This window comes from Tachyglossus aculeatus, chromosome 26 (genome assembly GCF_015852505.1).
Source record: "Tachyglossus aculeatus isolate mTacAcu1 chromosome 26, mTacAcu1.pri, whole genome shotgun sequence".
Taxonomy (NCBI): Eukaryota; Metazoa; Chordata; class Mammalia; order Monotremata; family Tachyglossidae; genus Tachyglossus; species Tachyglossus aculeatus.
Genome location: NC_052091.1, coordinates 17,597,467 through 17,611,956, shown reverse-complemented (window position 1 = coordinate 17,611,956; position 14,490 = coordinate 17,597,467). Strand labels below are relative to the sequence as shown.

The following is a 14,490-nucleotide window of genomic DNA, read 5'->3' as shown; positions in this document are numbered from 1 at the left end:
GCCGAGCGGGGGTCGGCGGCGGCGGCGGCGGCCGCCGGGCGAGCGGGAGCGAGCGGGCGACGGGGGTGCGCGCGCGTGCGCGCGCGCCGCGGCCTCATCCGTGTCGGCGGGCGGTCGGCCCTAGGTTGGGAGTGTGTCCAGGTGAGTCCCTTCCTCCTTCCGGGCCGGAGCCGGTCCGAGGGGGCTGGGGGTGGGGTGGGATGGGTGCCGGCCCGCGGCGCGCTCCCCGGCGGCGGGGGCGCGCCCGTCGAGGCCCAGGCGAGGGGCGCAAGGTGAAAGGGAGGGGCCACGTCGTCGGGGGGGGCGGTGGCGGCCGCGGCGCGCGCGACGTGATGACGTCAGGGGCGCGCGCGTGCGCGCTGGGGGGGAGAGCGGTGACGGGGGCTGGGGCGACCGGGGCATTGTGGGAAGGGAGCCCTGTGGGAAGAGGGCATTCTGGGAAGGGAGCCCTGTGGGAGGGGAGCATTGTGGGAAGGGAGCACTGTGAGGGGAGCATTGTGGGAGGGGATCCCTGTGGGAAGAGGGCATTGGGAGGGGAGCACTGTGGGAGGGGAACATTGTGAGAGGGGAGCACTGTCAGGGGAGCATTGTGGGAAGGGAGCCCTGTGGGAAGAGAGCATTCTGGGAGGGGAGCATTGTGGGAAGGGAGCATTGTGAGGGGAGCACTGTGGGAGGGGAACATTGTGAGAGGGGAGCATTGTGGGAAGGGAGCATTGCGTGAGGGGAGCCCTGTGGGAAGAGAGCATTCTGGGAAGGGAGCATTGTGGGAGGGGAGCATTGTGGGAAAGGAGCACGGTGTGAGGGGTGCCCTGTGGGAAGAGAGCATTCTGGGAAGGGAGCATTGTGGGAGGGGAGCATTCTGGGAAGGGAGCACGGTGTGAGGGGAGCCCTGTGGGAAGAGAGCATCCTGGGAAGGGAGCATTGTGGGAGGGGAGCATTCTGGGAAGGGAGCCCTGTGAGGGGAGCATTGTGGGAGGGGATCCCTGTGGGAAGAGAGCATTGTGAGGGGAGCACTGTGGGAGGGGAGCATTGTGAGGGGGGAGCACTGTCAGGGGAGCATTGTGGGAAGAGAGCATTCTGGGAGGGGAGCATTGTGAGGGGAGCACTGTGAGAGGGGAGCATTGTGGGAAGGGAGCATTGTGTGAGGGGAACCCTGTGAGGGGAGCATTGTGGGAAGGGAGCACGGTGTGAGGGGAGCCCTGTGGGAAGAGAGCATTGTGGGAGGGGAGCATTCTGGGAAGGGAGCACTATGAGGGGAGCATTGTGGGAGGGGATCCCTGTGGGAAGAGAGCATTGTGAGGGGAGCGCTGTGGGAGGGGAGCATTGTGAGGGGGGAGCACTGTCAGGGGAGCATTGTGGGAAGGGAGCCCTGTGGGAAGAGAGCATTCTGGGAGGGGAACATTGTGAGAGGGGAGCATTGTGGGAAGGGAGCACTGTGTGAGGGGAGCATTGTGCGAAGGGAGCACGGTGTGAGGGGAGCCCTGTGGGAAGAGAGCATTCTGGGAAGGGAGCACGGTGTGAGGGGAGCCCTGTGGGAAGGGAGCATTCTGGGAGGGGAGCATTCTGGGAAGGGAGCACTGTGAGGGGAGCATTATGGGAAGGGAGCATTGGGATGGGAACATTGTGAGAAGGGAGCGTTGTGGGAAGGGAGCACTGTGAGGGGAGCATTGTGGGAAGGGAGCACTGTGTGAGGGGAGCCCTGTGGGAAGAGAGCATTCTGGGAAGGGAGCATTGTGGGAAGGGAGCATTGTGAGGGGAGCATTGTGGGAGGGGATCCCTGTGGGAAGAGAGCACTGTGAGGGGAGCATTGTGGGAAGGGAGCATTGGGAGGGGAGCATTGTGGGAAGGGAGCACTGTGATGGGAGCACTGTGTGAGGGGAACATTGTGTGAAGGGAGCACCGTGGGAGGGGAGCGTTGTGAGGGGAGTACTGCGGGATGGGAGCATTGTGGGAAGGGAGCACTGGAAGGGGAGCCCTTTGGGAAGGGGGCATTCTGGGAAGCGAGCAGTGTGAGGGGAGCATTGTAGGAAGAGAGCACTGTGGGAGGGGAGCCCTGTGGGAAGGGAGCACTGTGACAGGAGCACTGTGTGAGGGGGACATTGTGGGAAGGGAGCGCTGTGGGAGGGGGACATTGTGGGAAGGGTGCACTGTGAGGGGAACATTGTAGGAAGAGAGCACCGTGAGGGGAGCATTGTGGGAGGGGATCCTTGTGGGAAGGGAGCACTGTGAGGGGAGCATTGTGGGAAGGGAGCACTGTGAGGGGAGTCCTGTGGGAAGGGAGCATTTTGGGAAGGGAGCACTGTGGGAGGGGAGACTTCCGGAAAGGGAGCACTGGGAGGGGAGCACTGTGTGAGGGGAGCCCTGTGGGAAGGGAGCACCGTGCGACAGGACCATTGTGGGAGGGGAGCATTGTGAGGGGAGCATTGTAGGAAGAGAGCACTGGGAGGGGAACATTGTGGGAAGAGAGCACTGTGTGAGGGGAACATTGTGGGAAGAGAGCACTGTGAGGGGAGCCAGGAGAGAGGGGAACATTGTGGGAAGGAAGCACTATGGGAGGAGAGACTTGTGGGAAGAGAGCGCTTGGCACATAGTAAGCACTTAACAAATATCATCATTTTTACTATTATTAAGAGAAAACCGTGAGGGGAGCCCTGTGGGAAGAGAGCACTGGGAGGGGAACACTGTGGGAAGGGAGCACTATGGGAGGAAAGGCTTCTGGGAAGAGAACATTATGAGGGGAGCATTGTGAGAAGAGAGCACTGTGTGAGGGGAACATTGTGGGAAGAGAGCACTGTGTGAGGGGAGCCATGTGTGAGGGGAACATTGTGGGAAGGGAGCACTATGGGAGGAGAGACATGTGGGAAGAGAGAGCGCTTGGCACATAGTGAGCACTTAACAAATACCATCATTATTACTATTATTGACAGCACTGTGAGAGGAGCCATGTGGGACGAGAACATTGTGGGAAGAGCACTGTGTGAGGGGACATTGTAGGAAGAGAGCACTGTGTGAGGAACATTGTGGGAAGAGAGCATTGTGTGAGGGGAACACTGTGGGAAGAAAGCACTGTGTGAGGGGAACATTGTGGGAAGAGAGCACTGTGTGAGGGGAACATTGTGGGAAGAGAGCATTGTGTGAGGGGAACATTGAGGGAAGAGAGCATTGTGTGAGGTAACATTGTGGGAAGAGAGCACTGTGTGAGGGGAACACTGAAGAGAGCACTTTGTGAGGGGATCATTGTGGGAAGAGAGCACTGTCTGAGGGGAACAATGTGGGAAGAGAGCACTGTGGGAGGGGAACATTGTGGGAAGAGAGCACTGTGAGGGGAACATTGTGGGAAGGAAGCACTATGGGAGGAGAGACTTGTGGGAAGAGAGCGCTCGGCACATAGTAAGCACTTAAATATAATTTTTACTATTATTAAGAGAAAACTGAGGGGAGCCCTGTAGGGAGAGAGCACTGTGGGAAGGGAGCACTGTGGGAGGGAAACATTGTGGAAAGGGAGCACGGTGGGAGGGAAACATTGTGGGAAGGGAGCACTGTGTGAGGGAACTAGGAGGAGGGGAGCACTGTGAGGGGAGCACCATGGGAAGAGAGCATTGTGTGACTGGAGCCCTGTTGGAAGGGAGCATTGTGTGAGGGAAACACGTGGGATCACCTTGTATCCCCTTGTAGAGCGTGCTTCACATGTAGTAAGCGTGTAACAAATACCACCATTATTATTATTCTCCCAAGCGCTTAGTACAGCGCCCTGCACACAGTAAGCCCTCAATAAGTACCCTCGATCGTGGAAGGGTACAGGAAAACTGGAAGTGTTGGAAGTTAGCGTGCTTTTCTGAGGTGGAAAGTCAGTCAGTCGTATTTATTGAGGGCTTACTGCTTGCAGGGCAGTGTACTAAGCGCTCGGGAGGGTACAACATGACAGTAAAGCAGATGCATTCCCTGCCCACAACGAGCTTCCATGCTAGGTCTGCTGAGCCCTTACTGACAAGAAAAAGAAATGTTTTTTGCCCTCGAGGAGCTTACATTTTAATGGGGGAGGCAAGCAGACATAAATTGTGTCTGTTTATTGCTGTATTTTACTCTTCCAAGCGCTTAGTACAGTGCTCTGCACACAGTAATCACTTAGTAAATGATTCCCATCTGTCTTCTCTCTAAATAAGTATGACGGTGCTGTGTACACAGTAAATGCTTAGTTAATACTACTACTACCCTCTAAATTGAGCTCATTGTGGGCAGGGAATAATAATAATAATGATGGTATTTAAGCGCCTACTATATTCCAAGCACTTAGTACAGTGCTGTGCACACAATAATCACTTAGTAAACGATTCCCATCTGTCTTCTCTCTAAATAAGTATGACGGTGCTGTGTACACAGTAAATGCTTAGTTAATACTACTACTACCCTCTAAATTGAGCTCATTGTGGGCAGGGAATAATAATAATGATGATGGTATTTAAGCGCCTACTATATTCCAAGCACTGTACTAAGCGTTGGGGAGAGTACAACATGACAGTAAAGCGGATGCATTCCCTGCCCACAACGAGCTTACACGCTAGGTCTACTGAGCCCTTAATAAGGAGAAAAAGAAATGGTTTTTACCCTTGATGAACTTGCATTTTAATGGGGGGAGCAAGCAGACATAAATTGTGTACACGTGTCTTGTTTATTGTTGTACTCTTCCAAGCGCTTAGTACAGTGCTCTGCACACACTAAGTGCTTAGTAAATGATTCCCACCTGTCTTCTGTCTAAATGCTTATGACGGTGCTGTGTACACAGCAAGTGCTTAGTTAATTAGTCCTACTACTACCCTCTAAATTGAGCTCATTGTGGGCAGGGAATAATAATAATAATAATGATGATGGTATTTAAGCACCTACTATATTCCAAGCACTGTACTAAGCGCTTGCGAGAGTACTACCTGACAGTAAAGCGGATGCATTCCCTGCCCACAATGAGCTTCCATGCTAGGTCTGCTGAGCCCTTAATAATGAGAAAAAGGAAGTGGTTTTTGCCCTTGAGGAACTTTTTTCATTCAGTCGTATTTATTGAGCGCTTACTGTGTGCAGAGCACTGTACTAAGCGCTTGGGAAGTACAAGTTGGCAACATATAGAGACGGTCCCTACCCAACAGCAGGCTCACAGTCTAGGAACTTGCATTTTAATGGGGGAGGCAAGCAGACAGAAATTGTGTACAAGTGTCTGTTTAATGTTGTACACTTCCAAGCGCTTAGTACAGTGCTCTGCACACACTAAGTGCTCAGTAAACGGTTCCCACCTGTCTTCTCTGTTGGGTAGGGACTGTCTCTGTTGGGTAGGGACTGTCTCTATGTGTTGCCAATTTGTACTTCCCAAGTGCTTAGTACAGTGCTCTGCACATAGTAAGCGCTCAATAAATACGATTGATTGATTGATTCTCTCTAAATGCTTATGACGGTGCTGTGTACACAAGTGCTTAGTTAATATTAGTACTACTACTCCCCTCTAAATTGAGCTCATTGTGGGCAGGGAATAATAATAATAATGATGGTACTTAAGCGCCTACTATATTCCAAGCACTGTACTAAGCGTTTGGGAGAGTACAACATGACAGTAAAGCAGATGCATTCCCTGCCCACAATGAGCTTCCATGCTAGGTCTGCTGAGCCCTTAATGACGAGGAAAGGAAATGGTTTTTGCCCTTGAGGAACTTTTTTTTCATTCAATCGCATTTATTGAGCGCTTACTGTGTGCAGAGCACTGTACTAAGCACCTGGGAAGTACAAGTTATTATTAGTATTAGTAGACTTGCCCAGAGTCACACAGCTGACAGGAGGCGGGGCCGGGATTAGAACCCACAACCTCCGACTCCTAAACCCGGGCTCTTTCCACTAAGCCACGCTGCTTCTCTGTGTCTGTTGTTATATTGGACTCTCCCAAGTGCTTAGTACATTGCTTTGCACACAGCAAGTGCTCGATAAATATGATTAATAATAATAATACTTGTGGTGTGCTCTGGGGCCCTGTGAGTCCAAGGAAAAACCCAATTGATTTAGGGGGCGCATGGAAATAGGGGAGCGTCTAATCAATCAGAGGTATTTATTGAGCGCTTACACTTGGGACGGTACACTACAACAGAGTTCCACTTCTCACCCATCCTCCCTCTCAATCATCGTGGGCTGTGAATGTGTCTGTTAATTAATAATAATAATAATAATAATAATGGTATTAAGCGCTTACTATGTGCTGGGGAGGTTACAGGGTGATCAGGTTGTCCCACGGGGGGCTCACAGTCTTCATCCCCATTTTACAGATGGGGGAACTGAGGCCCAGTGAAGTGACTTGCCCAAAGTCACACAGCTGACAAGTGGCAGAGTCAGGATTTGAACCCGTGACCTCTGACTCCAAATCTCGGGCTCTTTCCACTGAGCCACGCTGCTTCCCCGGTAATTCTGTTGTAGTGCACTTTCCCAATCAATCAATCGTATTTATTGAGCGCTTACTGTGTGCAGAGCACTGTACTAAGTGCTTGGGAAGTACAAGTTGGCAACATATAGAGACAGTCCCTACCCAACCGCTTAGTACAGCGCCCTGCATATGATAGACTTCTAGACTGTGAGCCCACTGTTGGGTAGGGACCGTCTCTATATGTTGCCAACTTGGACTTCCCAAGCGCTTAGTCCAGTGCTCTGCACACAGTAAGCGCTCAATAAATACGATTGAATGAATGAATGAATAATAAGCACTCAATAAGTACCATTGATTCTTCCTGTGTCCATATTCTTCCACTCGCAGATTATTTATCTGTCCGCCTTTATTAGATTTTAAGCTCCTGCGGGGCAGCCATCACGTGGCAGTTTGGTGCTGTGCTCTCCCAAACGTTCAGTACAGCGCTGCAGAGCCAGGAGGTGCTCAATAAAGCCCCGAGAGTCTAGTTGAGAGCGGCCAGGGAGTCTCAGGCCCGCGACCTGGGGACCGAGAAGTCGGGAAAGAGAACTGATGACGGCGACCGCCGCGCCATTCACCCTTTTAGATCCGATGCCCTCATTTCCAATCAATCAATCAATCAATCGTATTTATTGAGTGCTTACTGTGTGCAGAGCACTGTACTAATCGCTCGGGAAGTCCAAGTTGGCAACATCTAGAGACGGTCCCTACCTTTCCCAACTTTGGCCCGGTTTAGAGACTTCGTCGTCCGAAGACGTTATCCCAGGAAGAGTCACCGTACTCAAGGAGGGGAATCCGAGGCAGGTTTATTACTTCCCGATCATCATCATCATCAATCGTATTTATTGAGCGCTTACTATGTGCAGAGCACTGTACCAAGCGCTTGGGAAGTACAAATTGGCAACATTTAGAGACAGTCCCTACCCAACAGTGGGCTCACAGTCTAAAAGGGGGAGACAGAGAACAAAACCAAACATACTAACAAAATAAAATAAATAGAATAGATATGTACAAATAAATTAAATAAATAAATAGGGTAAAAAAATATGTACAAACATTCCCGATGATCCGGAGCATCGAAACGTAGCGCCGATGCTATTTATAGTTCCTTTTTTCCGAAAGGAAACGTCAAATTTGCCCGTCCTCCATCTGTTAAATAAGATTTTTGTTTTTCTAGCCTTTGATGGGTTTTTTTTTCTTCTCATAATTTTTTGGCTTCCTAGTCATGACTCGTCAGGAGGTCCCTGACATCCTCAAAGAGCCCGGGCTTTGGAGTCAGAGGTCATGGGTTCAAATCCCGGCTCCACCACTTGTCAGCTGTGTGACTTTGGGCAAGTCACTTCACTTCTCTGGGCCTCAGTTACCTCATCTGTAAAATTTGTAAAGTGTAAAATCTGTAAATCTGTAAAATCTGTAAATGTAAAATCTGTAAAATGCCCCACCTGGGACAACCTCATCACCTTGTAGCATCTTCAGTGCTTAGAACGGTGCTTTGCACATAGTAAGCGCTTAATAAAATGCCATCATTATCCTCGCTGAGGTATGGTAATCAATCAATCAATCAATCGTATTTATTGAGCGCTTACTGTGTGCAGAGGACTGTACTAAGCGCTTGGGAAGCCCAAGTTGGCAACATATAGAGGCAGTCCCTACCCAACAGTGGGCTCACAGTCTAGAAGGGGGAGAAACCAACGTGCTTTTGGTGACTGGTGTTGTCTTTCCCACAATTAATTCATTTTGCGGGTTGTGAGTCGGACGCGAACTCGTTTCGGCGAAACGAGTTACCCGGCTGGCAACTTCACGTCTGGAGCGTTCGCCTTTTGTGTCTCCTCGGGATCAGGGACAAATCGGCACCGATTTCTCGCCCAAAACAAGGAACGGGGGGTTGTCTTTTAAAAGTCAAGTCCGGCATTTTCGAAATCCTTGTCGATTTCTTTGCCCGAGTTAGCGGGAACTCTGCGTCTGTTTGACCGGTTGATATCAACCAATCAATCAATCGTATTTATTGAGCGCTTACTGGGTGCAGAGCACTGTACCAAGCGCTTGGGAAGTACAAGTTGGCAACATATAGAGACGGTCCCCACCCGATAGTTATCTTAATCGGAACTTGTTTCGGCGAAACGAGTTACCGGCTGGCAACTTCACGTCTTGAGCCTTTGGTGTCTCCTCGGGATCCGGGAAAAATTCCTCGTCGATTTCTTTGCCCGAGTTACCGTGAACTCTGCATCCGTTGGACCGGTCGATATTTTATCCGGAACTTGTTTCGGCTAAACAAGTTACTGGCTGGCAACTTCACGCCTGGAGTGTTCGCCTTTGATGTCTCCTCGGGATCCGGGAAAAATTCCTTGCCGATTTCTTTGCCCAAGTTACCGTGAACTCTGCAACCGTTTGACCGGTTCATACTTTATTGCGCTTTTACAACTCGTCGTGTTCTTCTGCTAAACCTGATGAACTTTATTCCTGAAGCACAGCTTATGCTGAGCCCTGAATTCTTGCACAACATCTTTGGGACTGAAGGTCCGGGTGAACTGACTCTCTTTTAATTTAGTACATTTAAGCAGCATAATAGATGGTGTGGGTGTCTAGACTTCATTTTTTGAATGGCATTTAAGTAATAATAATGATGGTATTAAGTGTTTACTATTTGCGAAGCGCTGGTGGGGGGATACAAGGTGATCAGATTGTCCCATGTGGGGCTCACAGTCTTCATCCCCATTTTACAGATGAGGGAACTGAGGCCCAGAGGAGTGACTTGGCCAAAGTCACACAGCTGGCAAGTGGCAGAGCTGGGATTTGAACCCATGACCTCTGACTCCCAAGCCCGGGCTCTTTCCACTGAGCCACGCTGCTTTAAGCAATAATAATGATGGTATTTGTTAAGCGCTTACTATGTGCAAAGCACCGTTCTAAGCGCTAGGGAGGTTACAAGGTGATCAGGTTGTCCCACGGGGGGCTCACAGTCTTCATCCCCATTTTACAGATGAGGGAACTGAGGCCCAGGGAAGTGACTTGGCCACAGTCACACAGCTGACAGTTGGCAGAGCTGGGATTTGAACCCATGACCCCTGACTCCCAAGCCCGGGCTCTTTCCACTGAGCCACGCTGCTTTAAGTGCTATGTGCTAAGCACTAGAGTAGAACAAGATAATCAGGTTGGAATCAATCAATCAATCGTATTTATTGAGCGCTTACTGTGTGCAGAGCACTGTACTAGGCGCTTGGGAAGTACAAGTTGGCAACATCTAGAGACGGTCCCTACCCAACAGTGGGCTCACAGTCTAAAAGGGGGAGACAGAGAACAAAACCAAACATACTAACAAAATAAAATAAATAGAATAGATATGTACAAGTAAAATAAATAGAGTAATAAATATGTACAAACGTATATACATATATACAGGATATACATATATACAGGAATCAGTCTCTGTCCCACATTCATTTGTTCAGTCAGTATTTGTAAAATGCCTACTCTGTTTCCCTCCTTCCTCTTCCCCTCCTCCCCCTCTCCATCCCCCCGCCTTACCTCCTTTCCCTCCCCACAGCACCTGTATATATGTATATATGTTTGTATGTATTTATTACTCTATTTGTCCATATTTATTCTATTTATTTTATTTTGTTAATATGGTTTGCTCTGTTCTCTGTCTCCCCCTTCTAGACTGTGAGCCCACTGTTGGGTAGGGACCGTCACTAGACGTTGCCAACTTGGACTTCCCAAGTACAAGGGTTGGAAATTTTGTTCCCCCTCCCCCATTTCGAGTGTAAGCTCCTTGCGCGCCCATTTCTTTTCTTTTTTCTGTACGTCCCAAGCATCGAGCACCACCTAATGTATGTTTGGTTCTGTTCTCTGTCTCCCCCTTTTAGACTGTGAGCCCACTGTTGGGTAGGGACTGTCTCTATGTGTTGCCAATTTGTACTTCCCAAGCGCTTAGTACAGTGCTCTGCACATAGTAAGCGCTCAATAAATACGATTGATTGATTGATTGATTGACCTAATGTACCAAGGTCCAGGTGAAAACGTTATACTCAGGACGGCATTTTGAGATCCGGAGCTGCAAAGTTGGTGCTATTCTGTGTGACTTATTGAATTAAATAAAATAATAATAATGGCGTTTATTAAGCGCTGACTATGTGCAAAGCACTGTCCTAAGCGCTGGGGAGGTTACAAGGTGATCAGGTTGTCCCACGGGGAGCTCACAGTCTTCATCCCCATTTTACAGATGAGGTAACTGAGGCCCAGAGAAGTGATTGGCCCAAAGTCACACAGCTGACAATTGGCAGAGCCGGGATTCGAACCCATGACCTCTGACTCCAAAGACCGTGCTCTTGCCACTGAGCCAAGCTGCTTCCCCAAAGAGCTGTCAGATGCTTATAATTAGGGCAGCTGAAATGCAACACTCTGTGTCTTTCAGAAACCAGATACATCATCATCATCGGTGGTATTTATTGAGCCCTTACTATGTGCAGAGCACTGTACTAAGCGCTCGGGAGAGTGCAATACAGCAGAGTCAGCAGATACGTTCCCAGCCCACGCTGAGCTTCCAGTCTAGCGGGGGGAGGCAGACATGAATAAATAATTCATAAATCCATAATTCAAATAATAATAAATAATAATAATGGCATTTATTAAGTGCTTACTATGTGCCAAGCACTGTTCTAAGCACTGGGGAGGTTACAAGGTGATCAGGTTGTCCCACGGGGGGCTCACAGTCTTAATCCCCAGTTTACAGATGAGGTAACTGAGGCCCAGAGAAGTGAAGTGACTTGCCCAAAGTCACACAGCTGGCAGTTGGCGGAGCCGGGATTCGAACCCATGACCTCTGACTCCAAAGCCCGGGCTCTTTCCACTGAGCCACGCTGCTTCCCTGAGATGCACGTAGAAGTTCAGTGGGACCCACCGTTCTGCAGAATATCAGACTGTGAGCCCGCTGTTGGGTAGGGACCGTCTCTATATGTTGCCAACTTGGCCTTCCCAAGCGCTTAGTAATAATAATAATAATAATAATAATGGTATTTGTTAAGCGTTTACTATGTGCAAAGCACTGTTCTAAGCGCTGGGGAGGTTACAAGGTGATCAGGTTGTCCCATGGTGGGGGCTCACAGTTTCAATCCCCATTTTCCAGATGAGGGAACTGAGGCCCAGAGCAGTGAAGTGACTTGCCCAAAGTCACCCAGCTGACAGTTGGTGGAGCCGGGATTTGAACCCACGACCTCTGACTCCAAAGCCCGGGCTCTGCACGCAGTAAGCGCTCCATTCATTCATTCATTCAATCGTATTTATTGAGCGCTTACTGCATGCAGAGCACTGGACTAAGCGCTTGGGAGTTACAAGTTGGCAATGAATGCGATTGAATAAATCAATAAATGCGATTGAAATGAAATGAAAACAGAGGGGGCCGAAAGAATCGAGATCTCTGTGGAGGAAGAGGACGGATTTGCCGGGGGTGGGCGTGTGGAAAAGAGAGGCGGGGAGGAGGTCATGGTCTCAGAAAGGAATTTTAGAACTGGCGAGGGAAGCTTGGCACGGGCTCGAGACCTTGGAAAAAATCAAGTGTGTGCTCAAAATGGTGAGTGTGAGGTGAGATTCATTCCATCGTATTTATTGAGCGCTTACTGTGTGACGAGCACTGTACTAAGCGCTTGGAAGTACAAATCGGCAACATCTAGAGACAGCCCCTACCCAACAACGGGCTCACAGTCTAGAAGGGGGGGGAACAGATGATAAAACAAAACATGGAGAGATGAAGCAGTAGGAGTAGGACTAGAGAAGCAGCGTGGCATAGTTCATTCAGTCGTATTTATTGAGCGCTTACTATGTGCAAAGCACTGTTCTAGGCGCTGGGGAGGTTACAGGGTGATCAGGTTGTCCCACGGGGGGCTCACGGTCTTCCTCCCCATTTTCCAGATGAGGGAACCGAGGCTCAGAGAAGTGAAGCGACTTGCCCAAAGTCCCACAGCTGACAAGTGGCGGAGCGGGGATTTGAATGATAATAATAATAATAATGATGATGGCACTTGTTAAGCGCTTACTATGTGCAAAGCACTGTTCTAGGCGCTGGGGAGGTTACAAGGTGATCAGGTTGTCCCACGGGGGGCTCACGGTCTTCCTCCCCATTTTCCAGATGAGGGAACCGAGGCCCAGAGAAGTGAAACAACTTGCCCAAAGTCCCACAGCTGACAAGTGGCGGAGCGGGGATTTGAATGATAATAATAATAATAATGATGATGGCACTTGTTAAGCGCTTACTATGTGCAAAGCACTGTTCTAAGCGCTGGGGAGGTTACAAGGTGATCAGGTTGTCCCACGTGGGGCTCACGGTCTTCATCCCCATTTTCCAGGTGAGGGAACCGAGGCCCAGAGAAGTGAAGCGACTTGCCCAAAGTCACACAGCTGACAAGTGGCGGAGCGGGGATTTGAATGATAATAATAATAATAATGATGATGGCATTTGTTAAGCGCTTACTATGTGGAAAGCACTGTTCTAAGCGCTGGGGAGGTTACAGGGTGATCAGGTTGTCCTACCGGGGGCTCACAGTCTTAATCCCCATTTTACAGATGTGGGAACTGAGGCCCAGAGAAGTTAAGTGACTTGCCCAGAGTCACACAGCTGACAATTGGCAGAGCCGGGATTTGAACCCATGCCCTCTGACTCCGAAGCCCGGGCTCTTTCCACTGAGCCACGCTGATTCTCAATAATAATAATAATAATAATGATGGTATTTGTTAAGCGCTTACTATGTGTGAAGCACTGTTCTAAGCGCCGGGTTCGGGGGGGGGGGGGGGATACAAGGTGATCAGGTTGTCCCCCGTGGGGCTCACAGTCTTCATTCCCATTTTACAGATGAGGGAACCGAGGCCCAGAGAAGTGAAGTGACTTGCCCAAAGTCACCCAGCTGATAAGTGGCGGAGCCGGGATTTGAACCCATGACCTCTGACTCCCAAGCCCTGGCTCTTTCCACTGAGCCACGCTGCTCCTCTAACAAATGCCATCATTGTTCTTCTTCTTACTACTAAGTACTAGTCCTACTCCATCCGCTTCCCTTTCCGAGTTTTCTAATTGTGCACATTTAAATCCCGCCGACAACCTCCCGAGGAGTTCCGTTTCAGCCCGGGACTGGATGAGGAAAGAAAGAGTTGGAGAAAATCTTCATTACGAGGAATTTGTAGGGGCAAGACTTTTAAATCCAGTTGTGAGGATGGCAACAAATAACTGCGGCGTCCTCAAATTTAAATTTAGCACCCCCCCCGGAGAGATCGGCTCTTATGTTTGTATGTATATGTGTATGTATGTGTATGTGTTTGTACATATTTTTTTTACTCTATTTATTTTATTTGTACATATCTATACTATTTATTTTATTTTGTTAGTATGTTTGGTTTTGTTCTCTTTCTCCCCCTTTTAGACTGTGAGCCCACTGTTGGGTAGGGACTGTCTCTAGATGTTGCCAATTTGTACTTCCCAAGCGCTTGGTACAGTGCTCTGCACATAGTAAGCGCTCAGTAAATACGATTGATGATGATGTTGATGATGATGGCATTTATTAAGCGCTTACTGTGTGCCAAGCACTGTTCTAAGCGCCGAGGGGGGTACAAGGTGATCAGGTTGTCCGACGGGGGGCTCACAGTTGTAGATAATAATAATAATAATAATAATGATGGCATTTATTAAGCGCTTACTATGTGCAAAGCACTGTTCTAAGCGCTGATAGGTGAGCAAAGTGAGCAAAGTTGGTGTGTTTGGCGATTTTGGAGAAGAATCCGTAACTGTGTGCAGAGTCCAGTGCTCTGCACACAGTAAGCGCTCAATAAATACCATTGAATGAATGAATGAATGTGGGGGGAATGCTCTGCACACAGTAAGCGCTCAATAAATATGAATGAATGAATGTGGGGGGAATGCCAGAGAATGCATTCCTCAAAATTAGGGTGAATATCCAACAGGGCAGAGCTCACCTCCTCCAGGAGGCCTTCCCAGACTGAGCGTCTCCTCCTCCTCCCCATCGCCCCAACTCCCTCCCTCTGCTGTACCCCGCTCCCCGCAGCACTTGTGTATGTAA

At 49.5% G+C, this 14,490-nt stretch overlaps 1 protein-coding gene across 2 annotated transcripts in view; it reads left to right on the top strand.

The window, feature by feature from the left end:
* Nucleotides 1-61: 61 nt before the first annotated feature.
* Nucleotides 62-14,490, top strand: part of ZFAND6 (zinc finger AN1-type containing 6) — an 83,132-nt gene continuing 68,703 nt past the window's right edge. Inside the window, exon 1 of one of the 2 annotated variants that reach the window (XM_038767340.1) lies at nucleotides 62-141. The gene's annotated coding sequence lies outside the window, so the exon portion shown is untranslated. The remainder of the gene's footprint in view (nucleotides 142-14,490) is intronic. The other variant, XM_038767341.1, reaches the window with a different exon arrangement.